The following is a 10,845-nucleotide window of genomic DNA, read 5'->3' as shown; positions in this document are numbered from 1 at the left end:
TCTTTAAGGACCCAGAAACCAACACTGCCCTATCCAACCTTATCCATCTTTAAGGACCCAGAAACCAACATTGCCCTATCTCACTTTATCGTTTTAAGGACCCAGAAACTAACACTGCCCTATCCAACCTTATCCATCTTTAAGGACCCAGAAGCAAACACTGCCATATCTCACCTTATCTTTTTAAGGACCTAGAAACCAACACTGCCCTATCCAACCTTATCCAGTTTTAAGGACCCAGAAACACATTGATATCTGGCTGATTTGGTGATATTGTAATATACAACACTGATGTATGGCTGATTTAGGGATGACATTGTAATATACAACACTGATATCTGGCTGATTTAAGGATGACATAGTAATATACAACACCGATATCTGGCTGATTTAGGGATCACATTGTAATATACAACACTGATATCTGGCTGATTTAGGGATGACATTGTAATATACAGAACTAATATCTGGCTGAGTTAGGGATCACATTGTAATATGCAACACTGATATCTGGCTGATTTAGGGATGAGATTGTAATATACAACACTGATATCTGGCTGATTTGGTGATGACATTGTGATATACAACACTGATATCTGGCTAAGTTAGGGATCGCATTGTAATATGCAACACTGATATCAGACTGATTTAGGGATCACATTGTAATATACAACACTTATATAAGACTGATTTAGGGATGGCATTGTAATATACAACACTGATATCTGGCTGATTTAGGGATAACATTGTAATATACAACACTGATATATGGCTGATTTAGGGATGACATTGTAATATACAACACTGATATCTGGCTGATTTGGTGATGACATTGTAATATACAACACTGATATATGGCTGACTTAGGGATGACATTGTAATATACAAAACTAAACCCTAAAATACATAATTTATTTTTGCAAGCTTCTTTGGTTCTCTCAACAAGAGGGAGAAAGAGAGCCTCGCTAAATTAGTCGTAATGAATACTTAGCCTGGATGAACTTCCGTTCGATGAAGGAAAAATTTATTCAGTCAAACAGAACTAATACCTGTTTCTTTTATTTTCCCCAGCAAAGTTAGCATTATTTCAATGACTTTAAAGCACATACATACATACATACATACATACATACATACATACATACATACATACATACACACATACATACATACATACATACATAGATACATACATGCATACATACATACATACATACATACATACGTACATACATACATACATACATACATACATACATACTTACATACATACATACATAAAGACAACAATATGCTAAATTCTACATGATATATGCATACACAAACACACAAAAACAACAGTGTTAAAGTCTACAATACGGATGTGTCATAACATACTGATATCAGTGTTGTATATTACAATGCCATGCCTAAATCAGCCAGATATCAGTGTTGTATATTACAATGTCATCCCGAAATCAGACAGATGTCAGTGTTTTATATTACAATGTCATCACCAAATCAGCCAGATATCAATGTGTCATATAACAATGGGGCTGCACGAGTTCTGAACATCTCCTATGGAGTTCATCATTGAAAATAATATGTTAAAGTATTTCTTAAAAGTTTATTGTGTGCATTTAATGGCTGATATTAAAATAGGGCACATTTATTGTGATGATAACAAAACGTCTAGGTGTCTCTAGTTTCTGCACAGAGAATCACCCCCAAAACCATCTTGTAGTGTCAAGTGTGCCTTAAATGAATTCAGACAATTACTCCACAAAACAACTCGTAATGCCATGTTTGATTTAAATGAATACCAAGAATTACCCCCAAAACCATCTTGTAGTGTCAAATGCCTTTTAAATGAATACAGGCATTACCCCCAAAATCAACACGTAGTTCTCGTTTGTACCTTTAATGAATACAGACATTTACCGACAAAACCAACTCGTAATGTCATGTGTGCCTTAAATGAATACCGAGAATTACCACCAAAACCAATTCGTAGTGTCATGTGTCCCTTAAATTAATACCAAAAATTACCCCCAAAACCAACTCGTAATGTCACATGTCCTTTAAAAAAATACAGACAATTACCCCTAAAATCAACTTGTAGTGTCATGTGTCCTTTAAACGAATACTGAAGATGACCCCTAAAACCAACTCGTAGTGGCATGTGTCCTTTAAACGAATACAGACAATTACCCCCAAAACTAACTCACAGTGTCATGTGTACCTTAAATGAATATATTCTAAGTGGAACTTTCTTCAGATCCACCAAGCTGTAAAGACATATTTGATTTTAATACTCTCCACTGTGGGCTGGGCTACGGAAGTCGACTTAATAGCTAGAACTAAGACGTCAGTGCATTGGTCTATCGCCAGTAAATTGGTCTACCGATTCCCTGTTGCCATAACTTTTATTTTTGGAACTTTCAACAGAATCCCACAGAACAATTACCTTAAATTAAAGAGCAAAAAGAAAAAGAAATAAGATGAATTCAGATGACTGATATACACAAAGAACAAATTTTATGACGCTGTCGGGATTGCCCAGCATACTCAGATAATCTGCCGTTAGTAACTACAGTTGCATAGCTATAAATTATTCTTTTTATAAGCTGAAAATTGTATCAAGATATTCAAAGATGCTGCAATGGCGGATACTTTTGCATATGAGATACTCAAAGATACTGTAATGACAATATCAAATATTCCTTATCGATTGTAGAATAATTTCTTTGGTGCTTGTATATTTGCTATAGAATGAAACCACACAGGATTATCCACACTATTTTTTTAATATCTTTTTGAATCAATACTCTACCAATCCCTACATCACTTGTATCAACATACATTTTATGAAATTTGGAGCTAAAAAGTTCGGGGTCAATCTTTGGATTTCTTAATTAACAACTTTGTCCGATGCTTGGCAATTACGGAAAAAATTTGAACAAACCTTCCGACAATATCCAGCCGTACCCAAAATCGCATCAGTCACTTTTTACTAATAGGCACTGGAATTCAGAAATTTCTTTGACCATAACTTCTACAAGTTTAATGGACTTTGTCCCACGATATGTCCGAAAATGTGTCAAGGCACGGTAAAACTCACTTTTACCTAAACTGACCATCAGATTTGCATCACTGAGTGGAACAAAGAGCTTCTAAATGATTTCCAAGTGATATTTCCATGTATCATTGTAGATGATGAAGTCATCCATGTACGCGTCACGATCATTTAGACCAGGTGTGTTCATGTTCATTAAACGATGGCATGTTGACTTAGGTTTTTCAAACAAAAATGGCATCACTTTATATTGATGAAGTCCATCTGAAGTTGTTCTTTTGCTCTTTCCGTGATTGGAATATGCCACAATCCTTTCAAAAGGTCCAATATTTTGTGTCATACACATTTCAAATGTTGTCGATGTAATAATCTATTCATGGAATTGGAAATCAATCCGTTTTGATTACACTGTTGACTTTTCTATAGTCAGAACACATGCGGAAAGCATTATCTGATTTAGGCACAAGAATAGACGGTGAACTTCAGATACTTTTACCTTATTCTATATAATCATTTTCCATTAAATATTTAATTTCTTTTTCAAGTATTCCCGTTTGCGAGGATTCATCATGTAAGGATGCTGTTTCACATGTATAGATTCTACGATTTCAATTTCACGATATATTGTATTTGTTCGTGTTGGAAAATCAGGAAATAAGTGCTCATATTCACATAACAGCCGTTTAAATTCACCCCTTTCTGGTTGTTGTAGATGCGAACGTTTCTGTTCCAGATTGTTTAACATTTCTGAATTCGGAAGACTGGTGAAATTAGAGTACTACATACAGAATACTACATACAGCTTGCGTTCCATCCTGTACACGATCTCTGTGTTGAATACATACAAGTATATTGATTGAATAAATAACTGTGCTATCAACATAATCCTTTAATACATTTATACGACAAAGTTTTTTCTGTTTTCACCTACCAAGTGTATTAATGGTATAATTGAAGTCATTTACTTTCTTTTCAATTGAACAAAGACATTAGCATTTAGTCCGAATACGATGTTGATATTAGCGAGTCTCTCTCACCAACGTGAAATCTCCTTTCCTTTGCAGTTCTGTCGTGCCTTAATTTCATTTTTGACTGAGTACAGTGAAACTATTACCAGCCTTTAAACACGTACATTTCAAATCATAGACATAGTCAGGAAGATTAAGTTCGGAATTTTTATTTGAATTTTTTTCTTTCTTGTACACACAATGGTTATATAAACATGTTGTTTACAAATGAACATTTCTTAAAGTACAGTCTAAAATCATGAACAAAAGGTAATCACACACACACACACACACACACACACACACACACACACACATAAATACATACATACATACATACATACATACATACATACATACATACATCATGCATACATGCATGCATACATACATACATATATGACCATCGTAATTTCTGTATACACACATGCACAAATCTATGGTGACGATGTATTAAAAAATAATCACATCTACAGATTAATAGCGATGATATAGATTTTGAGAATCTTTCTAACCAGTAGGATAGTTGATACTAGAATATGATAATTATATCCTATACTTTATATAAGTGTGAAGACACCGGTTTTGTCCACGACAGTCAGGCTAAGCCAGTGGATGTGATGTATCACCTGTTCAGCTCTAGACACGACGACACGTTACGTCTGCTCAGTAGACAAATTTTGGTTTCATTCAAGTTTGATAAAATGTGGGCCATTAATGTGTGTTTGACTGAAGTTGCGTTTCCAAATATCTATTTAACTTACCATAGCTCTAACTTATCCCCTGTCAAAATAAAACAAAACAAGACTTTATTAGACTCAGGTTGTAAAGGTTGCTACATATGAGGTATAGAAGAAACAGAATAGCGTGTGATATTACATAATGCTTAACAGGGTTTATAATATTAGGAAAACACAATAGAAAAACCTGTAAATATTTTATGAGTCGTACGTTACCTATATTCATTAAATGTTTATATTAATAAACGTTAGTTCTGGTAGTGTATCCGTGAGGTAGATATTCTCGTCTTTCGTCATGAAAATAAATAAGAACAGGATAGAGATAGTGATATTCATCCCTTATTTCCTGAGACTGACAAAGTGTGCAATATCTTTCATTATAGGGAACATTAGCCTACCTGCCAGTTTCGACGGGAAATCTATAATTTGCAGTTCTAAACTGATATATATATATATATATATATATATATATATATATATATATATATATATATATATATATATATATATATATATATATATATATATATATATATATATATATATATAGTGGCAATGAGAAAAAGCTCTGTTCTCAAAACTAGTTTTAAATAACCTGTAATTTAGACCTTTGGATGACATGTTCATGTTAGCTGCCCAATTTGCTAACCTTTGACTTTAGTCAAGATGCCAACATACATTTTCCCGACACTAACATATTGTGACCATTTTCCTTTAACTACTGAGTGAGTAATAGATGAGTACTACAAATTGGTGAGTAGAATGTGACATATGCACGGGTGGCTAAAACTGCAATATTCCAACTGTATCTAATCTGAAAGTTCTTGGCGTCGACTCATGCGGCTTAACTTACTCCACAAAGCCCAATTTTATAGCCCGTCCAAACCTTTACTTAATTTAGTCCCCATAGCTCAGTTTTATAGCCCTCCAAACCTCTACTTAATTTAGTCCACATTGTGGTCTTCTCATATGCCTGTTATGCGTGGCCTAAGATTTACTTTCATTAGTAAAGGTTTATTCTGTTTCTATTCTGATGACATTACTTAGAAATAAAATCACTCAGTGTATTTTATAATCATGTCTCTTAACACCTATTCATATTAGTAACAATACTATCTGCCTGGATTGAGAGCAGCATCGGTACTATGCCTTTATTGTTGCACGAAATGTGCAACACCCGAAAACAGATTTCTAAACGACCATGACTGACACGACTCTGTACAAGTGCCTGTTTTGGAAACCTCCAAAAGAGTCAGCATTTTGTTGAAAATAGCAAGCAGGAACAGTACACAAGCGTTCCGAAAGAGACAATGCTAGTGAATGTGTAGTTTAGCTAATACGCGAAACACTAGTATACAAGCGCATTGTCGCTGCTGTCAAAAATAAGTATGTTGGTACATCACGAGACGAAAAATTGCAACGCTCAATAAGAATCGATATTATTAAATAAGGCCTATGAGGTTTCTGGGTCTAGAATTGCGAGATCATGAGGTCTGTAATTGCGAGATCATGAGGTCTGTAATTGCGAGATCATGAGGTCTGTAATTGCGAGATCACGAGTTCAGTACATGCTATGTAAGGGATTTTGTGTATTTCAGCATGTCATATAACATTAAAAAATTGCTTCGGTCAATTCAGTTTTAACTGAGTGCAGCATGTGATATAATGTATTGGCCTGCGATGGACTAGAAAGACGTCAAGGGGAATCTAAGTCAGTTCGATTGGGCATTTAATCAATTTATGCCAAATTGGGGTTTTATCTGTAGCACCATTCCCGTAGTATTAAACTAAACTATTACAACTCAACCTCTATATGAAGGATCCTTAGAATTTCTTTCTGAAGATAATGAAACTTGTGAATGTATCTACCAAAGATATTTTGTCACTCTCTTGAATTTGTCACTCTCTTGAAATTATCTTGTGTCATCAATTTAGGATTTCTTTCCACGTCTGACAGAAAGTGAAAAGTGAACTTAAAAGAGATGTGCAAAATAGAAACTGAAACGTGAACTTAAAAAGAGACGTGCAAATTAGAAAGTGAAGGTGAATTTAAAGTAGACGTTCAAAATAGAAACACCTCTGTTGGACGCGTTCATTAAAGAAATATGAACATCTAGATTTTCAGGGTTTTATTTTTTTGGAGGGAGAAAATCTTAATATTAAGTCTTTATTTGTATAAATCGTACTCAGGGGAAGTAACATCTGTTAATCCATTCCCAGGGGAAGTAATTTCCCTTGAGAATAGAAGCAAACAAATATTTGACAAACTTTCTGAACTGTCTGAATCTGAAAGTCTGACTTGCTTTTTAGTGTGTGTGTGTGTGTGTGTGTTCTCAAAGAAAAATGTAAAAGCTGATGAAGTAGTGTACATTCTTGTATTAAAGTTCAGAACGATGTTGTAAAAAAGAAGGAAAACGTGCCAAAGGTATGTGTTTTTTGCATTTAAAAAAAGCATATATAAAGACAAAACAAAACTAAGCAATAAACCAAAAAAATTAAAAAAAACAAGTGTGTGTGTGTCCTTATTGCGAGGTATCATGCATTAATTAAATTCAAACCGTATGTTTGTTTTTTATTAAATAAAAAATATTTGTCAATATTTGACGTGTGTGTGTATGTGTGTGTTTGTGTGTGTGATATGGATTTTTAACGTAGATTTAACAATTTTTCAGTCATATCGCTACGATGTCTGCAGTGTGGAAGTTTATAATGATGACAAGCACTGGGGCATCAAGCCGCAGACATGTAGCATGATGTCCCACTCAGTCACATTATCCTTACACCAGGCCGACCAGTCCTAACACTAACCTCTTAATGCTGAGCGCCAAGCGAGGAAGCTTTTAGTACCATTTTTGTAAGTCCTTGGTATGACTCGGCCGGGGATCGAACCCACGACCTCCCGCATCCGAGGCGGACGCTCTAACCACTAGGCCACCGGAGCGGTTCAATATTTGATATCGTTGTATGCCTGTAAGGTACTTTCACAGTAGTGCATTATCTTTGAACCTTCGGAATCATTTCATTACTAAGAGTTTAACTTAATGGTTTCCAAATCTGCCCAAACTCCAAAGCAGAGGATAGAGAGATACCTTCTCAAACGACATGCCAATAAAAGCGGGACCAAAATTTAATTAAAATCGAATCACATGATGTTACACACGAATTCAAGGGCTTAGCAAATTTCCCACAATTTGAGATACAATACAATGATCATTTCAAATACTTCCTTACAGACGTGTCTTCTGATTTTCAAATTTCACACAGGTAAACAGGGAAAGAAAAGAAAACCCGTCTAGGTCACGAACTGATTATGGAGGACTTGTAGCTGCTTCCCTATAGCACTTGACTTGTCTTATTAAAAGACGATACATCATGATTATGACTCACCTTGTTAAAGAATTAAATGTAATCTTATGGACACAGCACAATTAGATGAAATCTTAAGGGCTGAGCAAACCTAAGTGCCATTTTGTGGAAAAAGCAAATCTAGATGTAATTTTATGGACAGAGCAAACCTAAATGTAATTTGATGGATAGAGCAAATCTTGATGTAATCGTATGGACAGAGCAAATCTAGATATGATTTTATGGACAGAGCAAACCTAAGTGTAATTGTATGGACAGAGCAAATCTAAGTGTAACTGTATGGACAGAGCAAATCTAAGTGTAATTGTATGGACAGAGCAAATCTAAGTGTAACTGTATGGACAGAGCAAATCTAAGTGTAATTGTATGGACAGAGCAAATCTAAGTGTAATTTTATGAACAGAGCAAATCTAGATGTAACCTTGACCTTTGACGAGGCCATATAATGGTGTATGCAGATAGATATGAAATATGATGTCTATATTCTAACGAATAATTTAAATAGGGTTTAAATTTGCAATAAAGTCATGTAACTGGCAAAATCTTTAAGCTCGTTTGACCCTAAGAATGTAATCAGATAATATGATAAATATATATCATGAAAAGAAGGTTGTCAGACCGAGTATTTTGCAAGTCCTTGTCAGACCGAGTATTTTGCAAGTCCTTGTCAGATCCAGCATTTAGCAGGTTCTTGTCTGGCCTTGTCCACTATAAACACCATGTGTCTTCGCAGTTCAACTTAGACCCAGAGGTAATAACCCAACGCCCACTATATACAGCATGTGTCTTCCTGTACAACACAGACCCATATGTAATAAACCATAGCCCACTATATACAGCATGTGTCTTCATGTACAACACAGACCCAGAGTTAATAAAACATAGCCCACTATATACACCATGTGTCTTCCTAGTACAACACAGACCCAGATGTAATAAACTATAGCCCACTATATACACCATGTGTCTTCCTAGTACAACACAGACCCAGATGTGATAAACCATAGCCCACTATATACACAGTTGTGTCTTCTTAGTACAACACAGACCCAGATGTACTATACCATAGCCCACTATATCACCACTATTTCTTTGTAGTTCAATATAAATCGATAGACAATAACACATGGCCCACTATATACAACACTATGTCTTCCTGTACAACACAGATCCAGAGGTAATAGCCCTTATTCCACTATATACACTATGTGTCTTCTCAGTTCAACACAGACCCATAGCCCACTATGTACTCTCTGTGTCTTCCTATTACAATATAGATCGAGAGGTAATAACACACAACCTACTATATACACCATGTGTCTCCGTACGGTGTCTTGTATAACGTATGCTTTTGAAAATATACTAAAGTGTTAGGATAATTTATTCTGCACATTTCGTCTTTGACCTCCCCTCATGGAAACACGGTGGACGAGTCAATGGTTGTACTCCTCTGGCATGGGGTTAATTTAGGAAGAGATAGAGTGAGGAACAAAATGGACGAAATGGACGGATTGATGGAATGTATTGTAATACTCAATGGGTCTAATTCCACTGTAGTCCGTAGTAAGATTACGTTGGAAAGGCCATTATACGCCTGCCACGTGTTTAATAATGGTGTGTATATGAAGTGGAAGGGTATGGTTGACCCTGAAGATTGTTGTGCTATGGTTCGCAATTACATTGACCTTTGGTCAAGATATACGGTTATTTTCTTTTTAAACATACAATGACCTTGATCCCAGGCTTCAGAATATTTGGGTTCTATGAGTAAGCAAAGGTTTAGTCAGGGACCTTAACCAATAACAAAAGTTATTTTGCATAACCAGTTTTTCTTTGAGCTACAATGATTTGTCTATTGACCTTCTGACCCAAAATCAATAAACCTCTTTAATACCTTAAATGTAAGGCCTCCATAAACCTTGGTGAAGGTATGGTCCAGCTTTAGTACCTTAAATATAAGGCCTCCATAAACCTTGGTGAAGGTATGGTCCAGATTTAGTACCTTAAATGTAAGGCCTCCATAAACCTTGGTGAATGTGTGGTCCAGATTTAGTACCTTAAATGTAAGGCCCCCATAAACCTTGGTGAAGGTATGGTCCAGATTTAGTACCTTAAATGTAAGGCCTCCATAAACCTTGGTGAAGGTATGGTCCAGATCTAAAAAAATTTATTCCTAATCCATGTTTCTTCTTTTAGTCATAGCGATCTTGACATGTGCCCCTCAAAATCAATAGGCTTATTTCTTACCCAAAGTGTTACTCAGCCACAAACTTTGGTGAAAGTTAAAAGGTTGAGAAATAACATTACTATTCAGAAATATTTTCTTTCTTCAGTAGCATTACCACTGACCTTTGACCTCATGACTCCAACATCGACATAAAATGTCTATTAGAAAATACAGGGATGATATTACTTTGACATCATTCACTTCATCTGCATAACTTCAGAATTTGATCTCAGTATCTTTCCACGTTTCAATCTGAATGAAAAATCTGCCAAAAAATCTGAATATATTTTCAGCAGATAAAATATCAATAGAAATGGCACTATCATGACGTCGATAATATATCTCTTAATGTTTTTTTCCTGATATTTACTGAGATTACTGCCATCGGATATTTATCTTGGTGAGTATCTTAGATGGTGCCAGAGATAGGTCCTCAAATTAGATATTAAG

Source organism: Sinohyriopsis cumingii, chromosome 6 (genome assembly GCF_028554795.1).
Source record: "Sinohyriopsis cumingii isolate HCF-2022 chromosome 6, ASM2855479v2, whole genome shotgun sequence".
NCBI lineage: Eukaryota > Metazoa > Mollusca > Bivalvia > Unionida > Unionidae > Sinohyriopsis > Sinohyriopsis cumingii.
This window is presented reverse-complemented; position numbering follows the sequence as displayed.